This window comes from Nicotiana tabacum, chromosome 19 (genome assembly GCF_000715075.1).
Source record: "Nicotiana tabacum cultivar K326 chromosome 19, ASM71507v2, whole genome shotgun sequence".
In the NCBI taxonomy this organism is placed as follows: domain Eukaryota; kingdom Viridiplantae; phylum Streptophyta; class Magnoliopsida; order Solanales; family Solanaceae; genus Nicotiana; species Nicotiana tabacum.
In genome coordinates, this window is record NC_134098.1 from 133,752,160 (window position 1) to 133,777,111 (window position 24,952).

Below are 24,952 nucleotides of genomic sequence, written 5' to 3' on the forward strand. Positions count from 1 at the left end.
CTTTTTTGTAGACGATGTTTTTTGTGTATGTTTCCTTTTAATGCATTGGTTGTTCTGCCATAACCAGAACTCTTATTGTCGAAACTGTTATCTCTCTTGAAAGTACAATATATAGTTGTTCGTGCAAGAAAATATATTGCGGTAAATATTATTCAATATTTAGGATGTTTGTCCTTGTATTTTATTTATTATAGTTGCAAAACATAAACATACTGAAAAATATTTTCACACAAATTTAAAAGGACATTCTTTAGTTTCAAAAGACAAAAGTTGAATTCGGGGATAAACACATACTTAGAAGCACATTGACCAGTATCATAAGTTTTTCATATATGACGTTATTGTCAAAACTTCTATATACCATCTGTGTGCTATTACATAAGCTATTCGGCGGATCTAAGTTTATTAGTAGCAGGACGAACAATGTTTTTTCAAAATCAACTTATATGCAATAAAAGATCAGTTTTAACTTAGTCTATTATATATACGGTAAACATACGTAAGAGATAATGAACTTGACAACAAACTTGTATGGTAGAAGGCCATTTGGTATTAAAGTATTTAAGTATTCTTCTTGGTAGTAATTGTTCATATCATCTTCTGCTGAGTCAAAAACATATTTTTTTTGTTTTTACCATAAAACTTAGAAATCAACCTTTTATTTAGTTGATCAACATATTCATTTCTGCTAGCTAATATAGTTTTTTAATTTCTATCGTGTAATTTGCACAAATTGCATTTTAATCTAAGGGTGGAAGTATTTTCCTTACTAAATTACCATTGGTGTTGATAGCTAGTGTTCTGAAAGAACTAAATCATCTTTTATTGGATGTTCTTCTTCATTTCCGGCACGAAGCATGAAGCCATTGAATGCTAGATCTGTTCTTACTTTTATATTTCTTGTCAGTTGAATGTTTTTCATTTGAGGCCATAAGTATAATCCTGGCAAGCTAACTTTTGCAGTTTCTGCTTTCGTCGATTTTGGAACTACTGGTAGTACTTGACAGTAATTTCCTTCTAAACCATTACTTTTCCACCAAACGGTTCATTGATATCCAATGTATCTCTAAAACTCTAGTCAATTGTTTCGATTGTTTGATGCTTAGTCATAAGTTCTTCATCTCATATTATCAATTTTTCTTTTCTTATAAATTTAGCATCATTGCTCTACTTTGATATATTTGTGATGGTTATTTTAGTTGTTTGAAGCGTATATCAGATCTAAAGTGAGTTGTACGACCTTAAAATAAAATCGTTGTTGGTACACCACTTGTTATTATTGCTAATAATATCATGCCTCTTGATCTGACATTTGCAAGTAATGCATGACATAGGAATATTATTTCGATTCCGCCGGAGGCATCTACAAAGGATAATCCCGCTATACTAAAGTCGACTCTTCATAATATAATCTTAAAAGCTTGTTCTCGTTCAGTAAATTAGCTTTGATTGTGCTTCCTCAAACAATAGTATAGCCTTTTGATTCTTAATACTATACTAACCTTTTTTACTTTGTCCTAATTTTTTTAATCTCAACGCTATTTTTATTGAATAAATTTATGTACCCTAAGATTTTCTTTTAACTTGAAAATTAATTTTACTCATATGATGAATTTTAAAAATAACTTAACTGGAACATTTTGAACATTTAATCGTAATTATAATTTTATCCACCATAAATTTTTCTTTCAAAGAGTAAAAATATCGAGGATATGACATTCCACTTTTATATCTTTACGTTTGCAGAATCATCAGTGATATTGACTCTTATCAACCATTTTTCTTACTCTTTCTCACACATTTATATTCTTAAATATTTTCTTAGTTGTCTTTTTAATAATTGGGTATATTTTTTTAATATAACATGAAAAATTAATAATAAAAAGTATTATTTGAGTAAGAAAGCAGTTCAAATATAATATAAAAATATATTATCGTGGAATTATTTTTTTCTCAATTTCAACGCTTTATGCAGTTCACTTAATATTAATTTTATCTTTTCTTGGTATTGAACATTATGGAGTGGTAATGTATTGCTAATACGGAGGATTCTTTTGAAATTGATTTTATTAAACCTACCTACATATTTTTTTAATAAAAATTTAATAGATAAAATTTTATTAACTTTAAATCTTAAATATTAAAAAATTAACATAGAAAGTATTATAGTCCAAAAAAATAGGTTATTACAGTTATGCCTTTTCCCAATGAGTTCTTTTGTTTAATATTTTAATGCTATTTTGGTCTATCAATATTATATTTGTGTCTATCAATATTATAATAATACACTCTCCTTTTTCTAAATGAATTTGGACAATATAATACATTCTCAAATTAAATTAGTAATAGGATAATATAATACGTTTTTAAATTAGAATAATAATAAGAATTTTTAAGAAGTATATCCTAAAAGTAATAGGATTACATGGCTAAAAATATGTCTCTATTCTGAAAGTCTTTATACTAATAGGAAACATAACTTGTTCCTAGAGGTAATAGGTTTACATGCTAACATGTAGTATTATATGTCTGCCCGAAAGTAATTATACGAATAGGATCCCTAAAGGTAATCATGTAGGATTCTTGATATATAGTATTATGTCCTAAAACTAATAGGATTACAAAGCTAATGTCTAGAATTCCTGTCACGACCCAAAATCCAACTAATCGTGATGGCACCTAACCCAACCCGCTAGGTAAGCCAACTTTCAATTATCCAATTTCAAATAACAATTATTAAAGCAATTTAAGTGAATAAAGATCTTAATCTTATACACTCCCAAGAACTGGTAGTACAAATCATAAGCTTCTAAGAATAGAGTATACCTAGAGGAAATAAAATAAATACATAGTCTGTTTGAATAATACATAAACAGAGATTTTATAAATCTAAGGCTACCATGAACAAGAGGTAGCCACAACAGGAACGCAGGTACATCTTCAAATCCCGCAACCATCGAGCACAACAACAACAATAGCCAACATCTGCACGCAATGTGTAGAAGTGTAGTATCAGTACAACCGACCCCATGTACTGAGTAAGTAACAAATCTAGTCTTAGGTTGAAAGTAGTGACGAGCTTCTACTAAGGTCGGATCCAAAACTACTAGTCCACAACAGTCCATAACAACATAAAGCAAATAATACCAGAAGTAACTCAGAGATAAAATGCTCAGCCAAATCATGATTTCAAAAATAATAGTTCTTCCTTTCAAGTACATCAGTGAAAAACCCAAATCGTTTACCGAAATTTCCAAAAATATGAATAAGTTTGAAAGCAATAATTTTCCCAAAATCCGTTCAATAATAATTGATATGTTTCATTTTCTTTCCAGATAACCCGTGTAAAACAAATGCATCACTATGCCCATCTATCAACATGTGTGAGAAATCATGAATAATGTGATACCGTACAACATGAGGAAAACACATCTCTATGCATATATGTCATGTGTGCATGTCAATGCAATGTATCTCAGAGATTGTACTCATGTACTCACACTCTCAGAGTACTCAATCTCACGGTCTCGCATTCTTTCTCACTATGCTGAGCACACTCAATCACTCAGCGCTATACAATACCTGCTGCGGTGTGCAGCCCGATCCCTGTTTATAGTCGGCTGCGCTCACTGGAGGTGTGTACAGACTCATGAGGGGTTCCTTCAGCCCAAGCGCTATAAGCACGGACAACTCACGTGCTACACGGACACCTCACGTGCTATAATATCATATCTAGATCCGCACGGATAACTCACGTGCTATAATAATATCTGGATCCGCACGGCCAATTCATGTGCTGCACGGCCAACTCACGTGCAATAGTATAATATATGTATCCGCACGGCCAACTCACGTGCTGCACAGCCAACTCGCGTACAATAGTATAATATATATAAAGCCAATATGGCCTGCTGCGGGCGGGCAGCCCCGATCCACATAATAATCCTCACAATCAGGCCCTCGACCTTATTCAGTCATCAATCTCTCAAGTCTCTCTCTCATGGGCTCACAATGTCATGAAAATAGCCCAAACAAATAATGATATGATGTATCAATAAATAATAACAGAGACTGAGATATGATATGTAATGACATGAATATCACTAAGTATAATTTTCAATTTAAAACAAATAATTCATAACAATATGACCTCTATGGGTCCCAATAATACTGGCACATAGCCTCAACGTAATTTTTAATATGCTTTTCAGCTCAATTTCTTTAACACATAAAACCGCATGAAAAATGCCAAGATTATTTAACTATAAAATTCCACATAAACAATTATGTCACAATTTCTATAGTGCACGCCCACACGCCCGTCATCTAGCATGTGCGTCACCTCCCAACAATTCATATAATATATATATTCAGGGTTCATACCCTCAGCTCCAAGATTAGAAGAGTTATTTACCTCAAAACGTGAAATGCTTTGCTCTGCTATGCCTTTGCCTTGCAAATCGGCCTCTGAATGCCTCGAATCTAGTCACAAATAATTCGTTTCAGTCAATAAAAATTATTGGAATTAATTCCATAAGAAAATACTAATTTTCCATAAAAATCCGATATTTAGCTCAAAAATCTCCCGTGGGACCCACGTCTCGGAACCCGACAAAAGTTACAAAATCCGGAAGCCCATTCAACCACCAATCTAACCATACCAATTTTACCAAAATTCGACCTCAACTCAACCCTCAAATCTACAAATCGTATTTTCAAATTTCTAAGTTCCAATCTCCGATTTACACCTCAAAATCATGTAATCTAGTCGGATTATTCAATGATAATTCAATATTATGGAGTAGAAATGATCACAAGGGACTTACCTCAAGTTTTTCTTGAAAATCTATCAAAAATCGCCTCTCCTCAAACTCCAATTTGTCAAAAATGGCGAATGGGACAAAGTCCCTGCTTTATAATTCTATCCAGACTGCCTCGGTTTTGCCTCGATCTTGGCCTTCGATCGAGATCCTCGATCCTGGGCCTCGATTATGGCCCTCGACCCTGGCCCTCGACCGTGATCCTCGACCCTGCCTTCGATCGTGGCCCTCGACCCTGGACTCGATCGTGACCCTCGACTCTGGGCTCGATTTATTTGGGCCCGATTTTTTGCGCCCGATTCTGGTAGAAGAAATTTCCAACACAAGGAAATTGCAGAAGCTGTTGTGGTTCAATTTTTGATCCGCTAACCATCCGAAACTCACCCGAGGCCCTCGGGACCTCAACCAAATATACCAACAAGTCCTAAAACATCATACGAACTTAGTCGTATCCTCAAATCACCTCAAACAACGCTAAAACCATGAATTACACCCCAATTCAAGCCTATTGAACTTTGAAACCTTCCATTTCTACAAACAACGCCGAAACCTTCAAATCACTTCCGATTGACCTCAAATTTTACACACAAGTCATAAATGATATAATAGACCTATTAAAATTTTCAGAATCGAGTTTCGATCCCGATATCAAAAAGTCAACCCCCCCGGTCAAACTTTTCAAAATTCAATTTTCGGCATTTCAAGCCTAATTCCACTACGGACCTCCAAATAATTTTTCGGACACGCTCCTAAGTCCAAAATTACCATACAGAGCTATTGGAATCATCAGAATTAAATTCCGAGATCGTTTACATATAAGTCAATATCCGATCAATTATTTCAACTCAAGCTTTCAACATGAAAATTCATTCTTCCAAGCTAACTCTGAAATACCTTAAAACCAAAACCGACAATTCACACAAGTCATAATACCTCGTAGGAAGTTATTCAAGACTTCAAATAGTTGAAAGGAATGTAAATGCTCAAAATGACCGGTCGGGTCGTTACAATCTCCCCCACTTAAACATACGTTCGTCCTCGAACGTGCCAAGAGTTGTTCTTAACCTTCAAATCTCTATTCCACCTTACCACGCACATACCTGGGGGTGATATCATGTCAACCTATTCTATACAGGGCTAACCACACAACATAACCGAAAATCATTAATTTAACATTAGCCCAAAAACCTTGGAGCCAAATTTCTAACATCTAGAATTCTTTTCAAGACCCGAATCTCACATCTACACACTGTATAAGCCTGAACAAGCTGTATCAAGCCACAACCACAACCCCATATATAATCACATTGCATACTACACAACTCACATGCTCGCAACACCAATCCCGATCACAATAATTACTCCAAACCAACCAAGTGCAAGTATTAAACCTCATATCAAGCCAAACCTCGTTCCAAAACCTTCGTACACTGCTGATAATAAAAGAAACATGCAAAAATCTCATGACCCCTTATCAGAGCAACAAGTCATGGAGCTCTCTCGCCCCAACCAGAACCATAATCACTTTTTAAGCCGACTTTCAATATTATCCTCCCGAATATACCGTAATCAAACCTGATAGTAGCCATTCTAGGTCCAATGACCTTATATAATTAAACACAACTATCCCACAGACACGCCACATCAATATAACTCAAGACACAACTGCGCAATCCGTGTACCCAAATATGGGATATGTCTCAAGGAAGAGAATCGTATTGCAAGTTCAACAAGCACCACCACAACCGCAATGTTACACCTAACTCCTTAAATTTCGTTAAACCGTAGGCGCATGTGCACAATTGTAGAGGAAGGAAATTAATGAATCAGATAAAGTATCACAGACATAAAATTCCCACACACGACACGAATGACTCACGTGCCAATAATATGAATCACCCGGCATGGTCACGGGCCTCCAGTCCCAACATATCATACATGAGCAATTAAACAAGTACACTTGTATATGATAATGAAATAAGATTTCCATGCTCCTGGACTGGTATAAATAACACGACATAGTGTAAGCATGTGCAAAGTCTACTATCACACTTCAAATCGGTAACTTAACGCAGAAATACTAACTACCCCGTTTATTCAAGGAAATTAGCCTCTTTGTAACCTCAAATGTAGCCCAGATAGTTTTCAACAAAGGTATGAACATGAGAAATGTTATAACTTTACGCTTGACAGTCAACTCTAGGCATATCATAGCCTAAGCATTCTTTCGAGTATGAATACATGCCATGATGCTCGCACATTGGCTCAAACCTCACGTATATGCACACTTATAGCGCGTAGCTATCACAAATAATTAACGCAACTAGTGCCTCCATTGAGTTTAAAGTAAATACTCATCTCAAAAAGGCCGCAACCCGAAACAATATACTTCTGAGAACTCCCAGTCTCTAAATTCATCAAACACATGAATCACCGTAACTGAATCTCAACTCCAGCACTAGAATGACTAACACATCTTCCATTCACGATCTTCCCATAAGGAATACTTTCATAATTCTTCCGTGCCACATAGCAATAATTTGAATATCAGCAGTCTATCAACCAGGTGAGTACTACAATACCAATGAACATCCGTAAGTCAAAACACAATGCGCCGTTTGAAATGCGTACCCTTCTCAGGGATTGCCAAGCAATTATAACATTCATCTAATTATCTGAAATTGACCATTCTGTCCAAAATTCACGATCTTCCTTTCAAGAATGAACTGCCACCTTGTACATGTAAATCTTAATCCCGCGCCATACACCACATCTATCATGTCATCATGTGATAAGCACAAGAATTTCATTATTAACTTTGGGTAACCAGCAAATTACATACCCGGTCATTCAGTAACCTTCATCTTGCTTCCTTCCAAGCGGAATTCATAATACATAACACATTCCCTACACCGGTAGAATATATTCGGTTCAACCCATAGTAGAAACAATTAAGAACACTTTGAAATCCATTTGCACATAACCAAGCTATCAGAACGAAATCCCTATAACTCCACCAAGCCATACAAGTTGCCAAATCCGAGAGTATTACCACAAAACATCCGTAAAGCATCACCTCTTCGTAAGAACTAAAAGAACCGAGCATACCATTACCATACTGATCCAGCATGTTACCCATTTGTCCTATTTTCTCCGAGTTTCTTTTGGATTATCCTCAAGTTGCCATTTCTCCTTGTCAGAACACCACTACTTTACCCAGAGCTCACTATAAGACATCCTAACATAAAACTACACTGCCTTAAGGCCCATAAGCCACTGTATTCTTCTTAAGCACCTCCATAAATACCACAACTGTAACACTCACTCTAAAAATACCTTATGCAAATTTAAAATTATTCCTCTTTCCTTTCTTATACTGAAATGTAGAATCCATAGTCAAACAGAATTACCGCACGCCCCGATACTATCCAATGTAAGTAACTGATTCTAGTGATATACAAATTCAAAATTTTTTAATTTTCACATATACATTTTGAATCTATTAAAACCCTCTCGAGAGTCATCCACTCTGCTCAAATCTAATTTACTCCGCCCCAAACGGGTCGAAAGATATGTGCTCCTTTAGCACGATCAACGCTCAAAGAAGTAATCCTGTCTTAACACGACCTATCGAATTCATACTTCGTGCACACTACATCCTTCAAATTAACAACTTAATCATTCCATAATTTTCATATTTTCATAAAGTTCAATGTAACCCGTATCCAGGAATTTACTTACCCGAGTCATCCTCGATCTCTACCTCTGTAAGTCATAACTAACCCACAAGTATGCCTCAAACCAAAACTAAAATTTAACATATATCCATGAAATTGAATTGTCAATAGCAGACTCCCCCACTTGGCTCAAAGCCATAGAACAAAACACTCGATAACTTATAATACCCATACTTCATTATTGCCATAATACTGCAGTTAATTCAACGAAAATGCTTCTCAAGTTTATGCAACACCTACCATAAAATACCTCAATCATCCGCTAAGTTAGCATTTAAACTCGCGACAATAAAGTCAAATTTTCTCAACTCGATTCAAATTCATATCTCAACACAAACGCCCCGTTGGTAGAAAAGAAACTCTCTATTCACATCATAAGGAACACACCTACATAGATTACGGCGCAGGAGATAACTCACCTGCTTAGTCTCAAATTGGCATCTTGTTATACCCTTTCGCACCCACAATTACTGTGAAATCACTTAATCTTTCTGAGTCCAAACTGATTAACCAGACACGAGAATTTAATTTGTCCCAAAATTTAACAATCGTGAAAGATCATTCAAAACATTCACATTCGACATTGTACGTCACATCAAAACAAAAATCAAGCACCCGATGGCCTTCTTTTACATTTCAAGGAAACACTTCTTGTCACATTCAAATCATCTTAACACATCCCACAGTTACATCATACTCATCACAAAGCCATTTCACCGCTCATCGAGCCACAAATTCCACTGTAGGGTCATTATCGGATATATGAGTCCAATTGTATAGGTTACAACTGAAGCTACCGAGCTCAAGCTACGGTCTAACCATGGCCTCAAGACCTCCAGACTGGCCCATCACCAAAATACAGAATACTCACCTCGAACCTCGTTCATAGAATCACAAGCCGGCGATGCACAACTGATGTCGAGCGCTCATGTGCGCATACGAATACGTGGAAGGAATTCAAAGAGTTATGTTCCAAGCTGAATCAATCTCGCACGATGAGGAAAGAAAGATGGGAAGTATATATCCTAAATGCCCTGTAGCCTCTCGAAGATAAGTATGGACGTCATCATACCGATTCGCAAGACTCTACTAGACACTTGCTCATGACTTGTAGAACCTATGAACCTAGGGCTATGATACCACCTTGTCACGACCCAAATTCTAACTAGTCGTGATGGCACCCAACCCAACCCACTAGGTAAGCCAACTTTCAATTATCCAAGTTCAAATAACAATTATTAAAGTAATTTAAGTGAATAAAGATCTTAATCTTATACACCCCCAAGAACTGGTAGTACAAATCATGAGCTTCTAAGAATAGAGTATACCAAGAGGAAATAAAATAAATACATAGTCTGTTTAAATAATACATAAACAGAGCTTTTATAAATCTAAGGCTACCATGAACAAGAGGCAGCCACAACAGGAACACAGGTACATCTTCAAATCCCGCAACCATCGAGCACAGCAACAATAACAGCCAACATCTGCACGCAATGTGCAGAAGTGTAGTATCAGTACAACCGACCCCATGTACTGAGTAAGTAACAAACCTAGCCTTAGGTTGAAAGTAGTGACGAGCTTCTACCAAGGTCGGGTCCAAAATAACTAGTCCACAATAGTCCATAACAACATAAAGCAAATGATTCCAGAAGTAACTCAGAGATAAAATACTCAGCCAAATCATGATTTCAAAAATAATAGTTCTTCCTTTCAAGTACATCAGTGGAAAACCCAAATCGTTTACCGAAATTTCCAAAAATATGAATAAGTTTGAAAGCAATAATTTTCCCAAAATCCGTTCAATAATAATTGATATGTTTCATTTTCTTTCCAGATAACCCGTGTAAAACAAATGCATCACTATGATAATGTGTCAACATGTGTGAGAAATCATGAATAATGTGATATCGTACAGAATGAGGAAAACACATCTCTATGCATATATGTCATTTGTGCATGTCAATGCGATGTATCTCAGAGATTGTACTCATGTACTCACACTCTCAGAGTACTCAATCTCACTGTCTCGCATTCTCTCTCACTATGCTCAGCACACTCAATCACTCAGCGCTATACAATACCTGACGCGGCGTGCAGCCCGATCCCTGTTTATAGTCGACTGCGCTCACTGGGGGTGTGTACAGACTCATGAGGGGCTCCTACAGCCCAAGCGCTATAAGCACAAACAACTCACGTGCTGCACGTATAACTCACGTGCTATAATATCATATCTGGATCCGCACGGACAACTCACGTGCTATAATAATAACTGGATCTGCACGGCTAACTCACATGCTGCGCGGCCAACTCACGTGCAATAGTATAATATATGTATCCGCACGGCCAACTCACGTGCAATAGTATAATATATATAAAGCCAACATGGCCTGCTGCGGGCGGGCAGCCCTGATCTACATAATAATCCTCACAATCAGGCCCTCGGCCTCATTCAGTCATCAATCTCTCAAGTCTCTCTCTCATGGGCTCACAATGTCATGAAAATAGCCAAAAACAATGATGATATGATGTATCAATAAATAATAATAGAGACCGAGATATAATATGTAGTGACATGAATATGACTGAGTATAATTTTCAATTTAAAATAAATAATTCACAGTAATATGACCTCTGTGGGTCCCTCGACCCTGGGCTCGATCGTGGCCTACGATTGTGATCCTCGAACCTGCCTTCGGTCGTGGCCCTCAACCCTGGGCTCGATCGTGGCCCTCGACTCTGGGCTCGATTTTCTAGGCTCGTTTCTGGTAGAAGAAATTTCCAACAGAAGGAAATTGCAGCAGTTGTTGTGGTCTAATTTTTGATCCGCTAACCATCCGAAACTCACCCGAGGCCGCCGGGACCTCAACCAAATATACCAACAAGTCCTAAAACATCATACGAACTTAGTCTAATCCTCAAATCAGCTCAAACAACGCTAAAATCATGAATTACGCCTCAATTCAAGCCTATTGAACTTTGAAACTTTCCATTTCTACAAACAACGCCGAAACCTATCAAATCACGTCCGATTGACCTTAAACTTTGCACATAAGTTATAAATGATATAACATACCTATTAAAATTTTTAAAATTGAATTTTGACCTTGATATCAAAAAGTCAACCCCCCCGTCAAACTTTCCAAAATTCAATTTTCGGCATTTCAAGCCTACTTCCACTACAGACCTCCAAATAATTTTTCGGATACGCTCCTAAGTCCAAAATTACCATACGAAGCTATTGGAATCATCAGAATTAAATTCCGAGGTCGTTTACATATAAGTCAATATTCGGTCAACTATTTCAACTCAAGCTTCCAACATGAAAATTCATTCTTCCAAGCAAACTCCGAGATACCTTAAAACCAAAACCGACAATTCACACAAGTCATAATACCTCGTAGAAAGTTATTCAAGACTTCAAATAGTTGAAAGGAAAGTAAATGCTCAAAACGACTGGTCGGGTCGTTACAATTCTGGTTATATCCTTTTATTGTGAGTTATTATGCTTAATATTTTAAGGTTATTTTTGTAAACCAACATTGTATTCATGCTTTTATATATATATATATATATATATATATATATATATATATATATATATATATATATATATATATATATATATATAACACAACAACATACAAATCCAGTGTACTCCCACAAGTGGGTTCTGGGGAGGGTGATGTGTACGCAGACCTTACCCCTACCATATGCAGGTAGAGAAGATGTTTCTAAGAGACTCTCGGCTCAGGCAAGCACAGTCACAACAATAAAGAAAATTAAACTATGAAATATAGTAGAGCTGCAAACTATCATATAATAATAATTGAGTGCTAAACAATATACTGTATAAGAGGAGAAAAGAACACAACCCATTTATATTGCATTAATATTACCACCTTGTCTTTTCAACAATTTGTTGCTCATGTGAGCTTCAACTTATATGGATGCACAACCAAATACAACTAAACATAGACAAGAAGTCAGAACAATAAGACATGATATACTTAAATCTACAATATAAGAGAATCTTCTACCAGCAAAATCCTTTGCAAACTCAATAAATCTTGTAAAATCAGCTTCAAATTAACTAATTCTTGAAAAGAAAAGGATTTAACTTATTAAGAAAATTCTCATAAAGGAAAAGGTTAAATCCAACCGCTATATATTCTGATATACACCGTTTAAAAGACAATGACGTCAAATAAAATTAGAGACCAGAACTAGGTTTAGCCTGGATATTTGTATGCACATGTAACTAATGTCAGTATCACGACCCAAAATCCCATCACAGGCGTGATGGCACTTAGTCTCTAAGACTATGTAAGCCGATTTTAATTACAATTCAAGCAATATTTTTTTAATAAACGAAACCAACAACGAAAATAATTATAACACCTTTCCAAGACTGGTAATACTGAGTCATGAACTCTAACTGAATACATAGAATGATCAAGAGGTCCAAATATACAATACTATTTGATTAAAAATTAACAGTACAAAGAAATGAACAAACTCCAAGGGACTGCGATGACCCAACAGCTCTACCTTGAATCCTTGCGATCACACTCTAACTCTGTCTGGGTCTGATACCTCCAATACCTGGCTTTGCATAAAAATGTGCAGAAGTGTAGTGTGAGTACATCACGGTCGGTACCCCAGTAAGTATCAAGACTAATCTCAGTGGAGTAGAGATGAGGTACAGTCAAGACACTCACTAGTCTAATAACCTGTGCAATATAGTATACAAAATAATACTGGAAAATAACTAGCAATGATAACAACAAAATCAACTAGTGATATAACAGCAATGCAACAAGAACATCATAATTATTACTCAGACGAATAAGGAACACAAGTACAACCAATTATTCAAGTTCTACAAATATAAATTCTTTCGCCTATATGTTTTTTAAATAATAATCTTCAGGATATAATACTTTTCAATAAATATATTTTTAAGTAAAAGTCATCATGTGACACCTCATTTCACAATCATAAAAATTACGGATCTCTGCCCACTTTCATATTTTCCACGGCACCCCATGCCCATATTTCTATCACCATCACACGGACAACTTACGTGTCAATAATAAAATTATCATATTTTCCCCGGCACCTCATGCCCATATTATTTTCATAACTGCACAGACAACTCACGTACCAAAATATCAATGTATATAAGATTCACAGGATTAATTTATTTTCAATAAAGTAAAGTTAAAATCTTTAAATCAAGTAAGAAATCAACAAAAAGATAAGTTTATTTTAGAAATCGTTTGAGTGAAGAAAATGACATTTCTATTAAAATAAAGCATCAGATAAACTACTGATTTGGATATAAAATTTATTAAATTAAAACATACTAGAATTTTTCTTTTATTTAAAATAACTCAATCATCAAAAACAAGTACAATCCCAAAATACAAATCCTCAAAGTCTCGTACGAAAAAGTCAAGGTCAACACAATACATCAAGAAATACAAAACACTTAATATTAAGTGAAATAATACATCACGAAAAATACAAGAATTTATAAATTACGGAAAAATAAAATAACCAAAGGCAAGTACAGCCATAGAAAAATATCAACAAAAGGGCACTCCCGAGGTACCACCTCGTAGTCCCAAATCATAAATGAATTCAAAATCTTTTATTTCCTCATAAATGAATTAAAATGGGGGTATAACTACCTCTCCCAGCCTGAGAAGTGGTAGGTGCGGGCAGAGCCGAAACCACCTAAGCAAGGCCAGTGCAGGCTACCAATATCTGGGCCAAAGTCTCCTGAATGCCTGCAATCTCAGTCGGTGCCTCAGCTAAACCTATCAGCTCAACTATATCTGGAATCTGCTCAAAACCTGCTCATGACTCGTGAGACCTATGTAACCTAGGCTTTGATACCAACTTGTCACGACCCAAAATCCCAACCTGTCGCGATGGCGCCTATCTAGATACTAGGCAAGCCGAAAATCTCAATAAACCAAAACTTCTCTTTAAGGTTGAAAATATAATATTTAAATACAATACAAACACTCCCCAAAACCTGGTGTTACTGAGTACATGAGAATCTAATATGAATACAAGTCTGGAAAATATAGTCTATAATAGTCTGAGACCAAATACAGTAAACAAAGAGATAGAGAAGGAGAGACAAAGTCTGCAGAACACGGCAGCTACCTCAAAATCTCCTGAAAATCAACCACTCGAAAGGATCAACACCCGCTATGTTCGGGAACACCTGGATCTGCACACGAAGTGCAGGGTGTAGTATGAGTACAACCAACTCAGTAAGTAACAATAATAAATAAGGAACTGAAGATAGTAACGAGCTACACAGTTATGGTTCATTTCCAGTAATTCCAGCAAAGAATAGATATGCTATCAAATCTAGCAGTTTAATGTCAAATCAATTTTTATACAGTTCCTGTTCATGTAATCCGTATGTCAATAATACTTCAGAGATTTCACAACAAAATGACAGATAGCAACTAAGTGCAACAACAAATGAAAATCAAGTACAACCTCTTAGGACAACAATCACTCACTGGGCTCCCAGCCCTCATCACTCCCTGGGCTCCCAGCCCTCATCACTCACTCCCAATAGGTACCCGCGCTCACTAGGGGTGTACAGACTCCGGAGGGGCTCCTACAGCCCAAGTGCTATAATCTACATGGAGAACTCACGTGCTGCACGGACAACTCATATGCCATAATATAACTATTTGGATCCGCACGGCCAACTCACGTGCTGCACGGCCAACTCACGTGCTGCACGGACAACTCACGTGCTATAGTATAATATAAGGATCCGCACGGCCAACTCACGTGCTATAGTATAATATAAGAATCTGCACGGCCAACTCACGTGCTATAGTATCAATATCTCACAATCAGGCCCTCGGCCTCACTCAGTCATAAATTCCTCCAGTCTCTCGGGCTCTTAATAATCATGAAATCAGCCCAAACAACAATGATATGATGTATCAATAATAACAACAGAGACTGAGATAAAATATGCAAGTAAAACCTGAGACTGAGTACATATAGCATTTAGCAGGCAATTCAACAAGTACGCGACCTCTGTGGGTCCCAACAATACTATCACATAGCCTAAGCATGATTTCTAACATGATTTATAATCAAAGTTTTATCAACACATAGGGAGCATATAGCTAACAACAAATTATTCAACTTTACAGTTTCCCGGGATGGACCAAGTCACAATCCCCTCGGTGCACGCCCACACGCCCGTCACCTAGCATGTGCGTCACCTCCAAAATAATCACATGATACCAAAATCTGGGGTTTAATACCCTCAGGACCAGATTTAAACTATTGCTTACCTCAAAACGTGAAACTCTTTACTTTTCTATGCCTTTGCCTCGCAAATCGGCTTCCGAATGCCTCGAATCTAGTCACAAATAATTCATTTCAGTCAATAAAATTTATTAGAATTAATTCCGAAAGAAAATACTAATTTTTCATATAAAATCGAAATTTAGCTCAAAAATTGTCCGTGGGGCCCACGTGGGAACCGGACAAAAGTTATAAAATCCGAAAGCCCATTCAATCACGAGTCTACCCATACCAATTTTACCAAAATCCGACCTCAACTCGACCCTCAAATCTACAAATCTTATTTCCAAATTTCTAAGTTTCAATCTCCGATTTACACCTCAAAATCATGTAATCTAGTCGGATTATTCGATGATAATTCAATATTATGTAGTAGAAATGACCACAAGGGACTTACCTCAAGTTTTTCTTGAAAATATATCAAAAATCGCCTCTCCTCAAGCTCCAATTTGTCAAAAATAGCGAATGGGACGAAGTCCCTGTTTTTATAATTCTGCCTAGACTGCCTCGATCTTGGCCTTCGATCGAGGTCCTCGATCCTGGGTCTCGATCCTAGGACTCGATCCTGGGCCTTGATTCTGACCCTCGATCTTGGCCCTTGATCATGTCTCTCAACCTTGGTCTTCGACTCTGCCTTCGATCGTGGCCCTTGACCCTGGGCTCGATCGTGGCTTCGAGCCTGATCCTCAACCCTGCCTTCGATCGTGGCCCTCGACCCTGGGCTCGATCGTGGCTTCGAGCCTGATCCCCGACCCTGGCTTCGATCGTGGCCCTCGACCCTGGGCTCGATTTTCCTTGATTATGGGCTCGTTTCTGGGCTTGATTCCGGGAATCGATTTTCTCGGCTCGATTCTCGCAGAAGAAATTTCCAATATAAGGAAATTGCAGCACCTGTTGTAGTTCAATGTTTTGATCCGTTAACCATCTGAAACTCACCCGAGGCTCTCGGGAACTCAACCAAATATACCAACAAGTCCTAAAACATCATACGAACTTAGTCGAATCTTCAAATCACCTCAAACAAGGCTAAAACATGAATTACGCCCCAATACAAGCCTAATGAACTTTGAAACTTTCTATTTCTACAAATAACACTGAAACCTATCAAATCACGTCCGATTGACCTCAAATTTTGCACACCAGTCATAAATGATATAACAGACCTATTAAAATTTTCAGAATCGGATTTCGACCCCGATATCAAAAAGTCAACCCCCGGTCAAACTTTTCAAAAATTCAACTTTCGGCATTTCAAGCCTAATTCCTCTATGGACCTCCAAATATTTTTCTGGACACGCTCCTAAGTCTAAACTCACCATACAGAGCTATTGGAATTATCAAAATTCAAATCCGAGATCATTTACACATAGTTCCATATCTTGTTCACTTTTCTAACTTAAATTTTTAATTATGAGACTAAGTGTCTCATTTCATTCCGAATTTCTTCTGGACCCGAACCAACTAACTCGATACGTCATAAATCAATTGCAAGGCATAAATTAAGCAATAAATGGGGAAACGGGGTTATTATATTCAAAACGACCAGCCGAGTCGTTACAAAATTAAATTTCACACAGGGAGAATTTTAAACTCATAAATATTTCACCACAAGGACCTCGTCTTTATATAACTTTCACCGCGGCTTGTAGCCCGGTTTAAATATTTCACATCATATAAAAATGTGATGATCTCGTTCTCAACTCCGAATCACAAGTATTTTGCACATTGTACCAACTGAAATTTCAATTTCCTTTCTTTCTTCTTTTCGATATATTTCATAAGCAGTTTTCACAACACATAATGAATCCTCATACCGGTAGGGCATATAATTCATAAAAATTGGAATCAATTATTCCGAAACACATCAAACCCACTGTAATGAATAATAAAAATTACTTTTGGACTTATAGCCCTCAATGGTGTACAAAAATAAAATGACAGACACGGACTCAGATCTTCAAATCTCCCAACAAGGATAAACATATGAGTGGGTCACAAAAATTACGAAGCACAACCATAAGCGGAGCATAATAGGAGGACTTTCCTCAATATTCAGAACCGAATCAAATTAAAGGAAAATATCCTTTTATAACAAATCGGGATCGTACCTATAATGACACCATCTGGTGTATCGGCCTCAGTCAAATCATAGAGATTTTATCAACGGGTCGGGTCTCCACCTCTTAGGCGGCCTCTACCCGCATGTTCTCCACCTCTAACTGACTGTGTACGTTAAGTATTAACTAGAATAAAGCTTGTAGTTGGAGTGTTCTGATGAAATCCACCCCTCCCAAGTCTGGGATAATTTCTCTTGATATGTCTAGTATCACCACACTCATAACAACCCCTCTACGGGTTTGGCTGCTCACACTGAGTCTATACTGGATAACTGGAATAACCATTATAGGAACCCCATGCTGGTGGTGCATTAAAAGAACGTACTGGAATACCCCGAGTATTCTGAAATTGTTTCCATGACCCCGTTGATACTGAAATGTAGAATTATTAACGACACGGGAATACCGCAAGTCTTAGCATTATCCCATACAAATATCAGCTCTTAATCATATACAAGTTTCGGAGAACCTTTCAATACCATATAAATACATCTCAGGCCAAAACTCATATAACACATGACCCCGTAATCTGATCGTTGATAGCGGACTCCCTCACTTGGCACGAAGTCATAGGACACATTCCGATGATCTACAATACTAACCTTCATCGCTCGTAAGACACCGGTCATAAGACACCTCAAGCCATTTATTTGACGCATGCCATCCTCGTGACAGTTAAACTCGCTTCCTCCAGTGACTTGGCTGCATATGTACCTTTCGCTAAATAGAAATCTCATACGAACTACATAGTCTCTAATACCACCAACTATTTCAGATCTACATCCACCTCGTGACCCTACCACAATTGTGATGATTAGGCAATTAATTAAACCTTCTTAATATCATACTTATCAATCAAATGTCAGAACCTGTTGCACCCCAATGTGCACAACTGAATGATCTCTCAATACTTCCGCATCCTCGATCTGGACAACACGTTGTAATAATGGTTGAGCAACCCTGGCTCCCATATAACCCCCAGTAGTATCACGAACCGTTGGCGCATAGTTGATACCGAGTGCGCAATTTTATACATGGGTGGATGAAAAAGAATATAAGATATATGCTTCAAGCTGAATAAATACCGCACGATGAGGAATGAAAGAAGTGAAAATTTTTCCTACTAGCTCTATAGCCTCTCGAAGATAAGTACAGACGTCTCCGTACCGATCCGTAAAACTCTACTAAACTTGTTCATGACTCGTAGAACCTATGAACCTAGAGCTATGATACCACCTTGTCACGATCCAAAATCCCACCACAGGCGTCGTGATGGCACTGTCTCTAAGTCTAAGTAAGCCGATTTTAATTACAATTCAAGCAAAAAAAATTTAATAAACGAAACCAACAACGGAAATAATTATAACACCTTCCCAAGACTGGTAATACTGAGTCACGAACTCTAACTGAATACATAGAATGATCACTAGGACCAAATATACAATATTGTTTGATTAAACATTAACAGTACAATGAAATGAACAAACTCCAAGGGACTGCGACGACCAAGCAGCTCTACCTTGAATCCTTGCGATCATACTCTAACTCTGTCCGGGTCCGATACCTCCAATACCTGGCTCTGTACAAAAATGTGCAGAAGTGTAGTATGATTACACCACGGTCGGTACCAAGTAAGTATCAAGACTAACCTCAGTGGAGTAGAGATGAGGTACAGTCAAGACACTCACTAGTCTAATAACATGTGCAATATAGTATACAAAATAATACTAAAAAATAACTATCAATGATAACAACAAAATCAACCAGTGATATAATAGCAATGCAAAAAGAACATCATAATTATTGCTCAGACAAATAACGAACACAAGTACAATCAATTAATCAAGTCCTTCAAATATAAATTCTTTCGCCTATATGTTTTTCAAATAATAATCTTCAGGATATAATACTTTCCAATAAGTATATTTTCAAGTAAAAGTCACCATGTGACACCTCATTTTACAATCATAAAAATTACGGATCTCAGCCCACTTTCATATTTTTCACGGCATCTCGTGCCCATATTTTTATCACCATCACACGGACAACTCACGTGTCAATAATAAAATCATCACATTTTCCCCAGTACCTCATGCCCATATTATTTTCATAACTGCACGGACAACTCACGTACCAAAATATCAATATATATAAGATCCGCAAGATTAATTTATTTTCAATAAAGTAAAGTTAAAATCTTTAAATCAAGTAAGAAATCAACAAAAAGATAAGTTTATTTTAGAAATCGTTTGAGTGAAGAAAATGACATTTCCATTAAAATAAAGCATCAGATAAACTACCGATTTGGATATAAAATTTATTAAATTAAAACATACTAGAATTTTTCTTTTATTTAAAACAACTCAATCATCCAAAACAAGTACAACCCAAAAATACAAATCCTCAAAGTCTCGTACGAAAAAGTCAAGGTCAACACAATACATCAAGAAATACAAAACACTTAATATTAAGTGAAATAATACATCACGGAAAATACAAGAATTTACAAATTACGAAAAAACAAAATAACCAAAGGCAAGTGCAGCCATAGAAAAATATCAACAAAAGGGCACTCCCGAGGTACCACCTCGTAGTCCCAAATCATAAATGAATTCAAAATCTTTTATTTCCTCATATCACCGCGGGAGCCTTCACATTTAATTTTTTTTTAAAATCAATTTTTTCCGAAATAGCATCCCGCGTTTTAGCCACCCTTATCACACCGCATGACTTCTAGTAGTTCCCCTACTAGCCACGCGTTTCAAGCCACCCTTATCTCACCGCATGCATTTCAACACCCAGACCTTATATCACTGCATGACTTCTAGTAATTCCCCTACTAGCCACGCGTTTTAAGCCACCCTTATCTCACCGCATGCGTATCAATATCATAATATTTCATAAATTGCACCTCAAGTGCCCAAATATCACAACATAAGACAACTTGCACCTCAAGTGCCCAAATATTACAACATATCACAAATTGAACACCAAGTGCTCAAATCTTACAACATATCACCAATTGCACATCAAGTGCTCAAATCTTACAACATATCACCAATTGCACATCAAGTGCTCAAATCTTACAACATATCACAAATTGCACATCAAGTACCCAAATCTTACAACATATCACAAATTGCACATCAAATGCTCAAATATTACAACTTGCCATAGAAATCAACAATACATTATTTTCCACAATAAGGAGCCCATGACTCGACCATAATGTGCACACAAAATCTTAACAAAATGTTCGGGAGTGAACAACTCAATCGAATAATATTTTACAATTTGGCACTTTGCCTCAATATGATTCACGGCCTTTATAATTCAATACCATATTTTCAACAATGTGAACTGAAAAGTAATTTATCTTATTAATTAAATTTTCCATTTAAATTATTTGTAGGTAAAATCAATAATGAAAGTGTTTTCCATAAAAATGGTAACTCAAACAAACACAGAGTTCACATAAAAGTCAAGTGGCAATCACACCAAATTATCATATAAAAACAACATCGGCAAACAAAGAATGAGGCATGACAAATAAGGGATTTAATAAGTTACAACAATTTTCCAACTTAATACTTAAGGACGTCTACAAATTTCAACCGATATAATTTGTACATATAAACCAAGTACGTACTCGTCACCTCGCGTACATAGTTTTCAATTACACAATTTTCACATAAGCCTAAGGGGTAATTCCCCCACTCAAGGTTAGGCAAGATACTTATCTTTTTTAACTTATGCCGATATTTCAAAATAGCTTTCTCACGTGAATTGACCTCTGGACGGCTCCAATCTTTCTTGAGCCTTCCTTACATTACTACGAGGTTCCGGAAATCCAAGAAACTTCAGTCTATTTAGAAACATAACAAAAGTGAACCATAATTAGGAAGATTTTCATGGTTTCAGCTCATTTGAGCATTTTATCAAACACTAGGTGTGCAAATTTGGTTACAAGGTTCTTCTACAAGATTTCCTTCATTCCACAACCCAATCTTTACTTATTTAATCTCACCAATCTTCCCACAAACCTTATTGGTACAAGCATATATACATAATACTCTTACACCTAATAATCATACTCCCAATCACCAATCTCTTATCCCAAACTCGAAATTGAAAACTAGGGGTTGAATCTTACCTCTTTGATGAAGATCTTGTGATTAGCTTCCTTGATTCTTGAAGATTGGTGCAAGATTGGATGATTAGAATATTAGGTTTACTCCATCTCTCTCTAAAATATCAGGTTTTTACCTCAAAAATGACTTAACCCCTCTCTCTACCCGGCCTTGGGGTTATTTAATGGGTTCCTACGTGCGCGGCCGCGCACCTGAGGCAAAAACTCTCAAATATGCACAACCGCGCATCTAGGCGCGCATATGACACAGGTCTAGAAAAATGGCCATAACTTTCTTTATACATATCCAAATGATGAACGGTTTGATGCGTTGGAAACTAGATTCAAAGAGCTTTAATTTTATAGGTTGTACACCATATAACTATTTATATATTTAGAGTTATACTCATTGAAAGTTAGGTCTTGTGCAAACTCACTTGAAACTTTAGTCTATTATGAAATTTTCCGTTTCTACATTCGATGCCGAAAACTATCGAACCAAGTCCGATTGACCTTAAATTTTGCACACAAGTCATAATTACATAATGTACATATTGCAAATTTCCAGAATCGGATTCCGACCTCGTTATCAAAAAGTCAACCTTCGATCAAACTTTCCGAAAATCGTCTATTTTCCAACTCTCGCCAAAATGCGTCGAATTGTCCTATTGACTTTCAAATCCAAATCCGGACATACGCCTAAGTCCGAAATCACCCTACGAAGTTATTGACATCACCAAAATTCTATTCTGAGGTCGTTTGCTCAAAAGTCAACTCTCTGGTCAACTCTTTCCATTTAAGCTTCTAAATAAAAATTGTTCTTTCAATTTATTTCCGAATCTTCCGAAAATCAAACACGACCACACCCGCGGGTCATAATACATATTATAAAACTACTCGAGACCTTAAGTCACTGAACGAGGCGTTAATTCTTAAAACGACAAGTCGGGTCGATTAAAGTCAGTTAAGCCAAAACCTAGACTAATGGGTTGCCTCTTCCAACTAGTTTAGATACATAGATCATCAATCCAGAAAGCTGTGCTTAATTCATATATTAAACGGATGTATCACTCCTAGATGCTAAATGCATAATCCTTAACTTATGGTATGGATCTATTGGAGCAATACCTTCTTCTTTTGCATTAACCATAATGTACCAAATGGAAACAATTACCTAGACCTACTAAAAGGTTTAATTCAACAAGAAAGTACTTGAATTTGCTTGTAATCACACCTTATCAATCTTCTACCTGTCTATCTTTCTCAGAGCAATAAATTGTTTCCATTCTCTTTCAGTTGGCTTAATATTTTTATGTTTTTTAAAACTTCTTTATCTTGAATGAAACATCTAATGTCTTCACTAACAAACTCGAATCGAGTCTCGACTCTCTTTTAAGTATTTGAGGGCATGTTTGTGGTAGTAAAACATAGAGCAAGATCATAACTGAAAAGCTCTTTCCTGTTTCTATTAGAGTGCATCCCCCACACCCACACCACGTTGATGTTCTATTACCAGCCCTCCTAGCATCTTTGGTTGTAATTCATTTGTAAAAGAACGAACTTACTTGCTCATTCAAATCTAATGACAATTTATTTTATGGGGAACAGAAGATTATGTATGCTTCCTTTAATAGAAAAGACTGCAACATTCTTCTTCATTTGCTCTCCAAAAGCATGTATTTTACAAGTTAACGAGACACCACTTAGACACTTTGGAGAACTTGGCAATGTATTTTTCTGATCTGTTTTTGGAAGAGTATTTAAAAATAGCCTTTGAGACACTTTCCTAAAGAATGCTTTGGATCAGAAAGAAAACTTCTTAGACAAAACGTGAAGCTAGTATATATATATATATATATATATATAGAGAGAGAGAACAAAAAAAATCTAAAATACAGTAGAAAACCTAGAAAAGAGTGAAGGATAATGTGAACCCTAGAAAAGAGTGAAGGATAATGTGAGTACCGGAGAAGTTACAGGTGTGCGAGAAAATCACTAGAGCGAAACGTGAAGCGAGAAAATCACTAGAGCGAAACGTGAAGCGAAGCGAGCAGAGAGAACTCACTAGCAGCAAAACGTGAACCGCAGAGAGACGAACTAACTTGCAAATCGGAAGCTAGCGACAATGGGGGAAATTTCAAAATTTTCAGGTGGGAAGGGGTATTTATAGAGCTTCCAGCACAAGTCCGGAAGCTTTTTAGTGATTGAATGACCTCTTGTTCTTCTTTCCGAATTCCGTTCTTCCATTTTACTTCTTTTCTAAAATATAAAATAAAATAAAATAAGTTATTCCATTTTACCTCTCTCTTGTTTTCACCCTTCCATTTTAATTCTACATAGGTCAAAGGTCAAACAAATCAAAAAGTAAAAAATTAAAATTGAAGATATGATAATGGGTCCTTCCAAATTCAAAATACTTAGGTAAAATGGATATATATCACCCTTTAATTATTTGGACTAACAAAGCATAAAAAAAAGGGAGGAAATAAAACGTTATACTACACGAAATCGTGCATGTCCTAGGTTTTAAAAGAAGTTTAAACTAGTTATTATATTTGACAAATCTCTTCAAAATATATTTTTTAGTGTCAAATTATGAAGACAATTTCAACGTTCATTTTAGAATTAGCATTACCGAAACAGAATTTTTATGGATGATTTTAATGAAGTTTTATATTTTTTATTTAATTAAATTGTCCGACATAGGGGTGACAAAATAATTCTAAAACCCGAGTGAACCAACCTAACCAAACCTAATTGTATAAATTATTAGGTTTATCTAAGTAAACT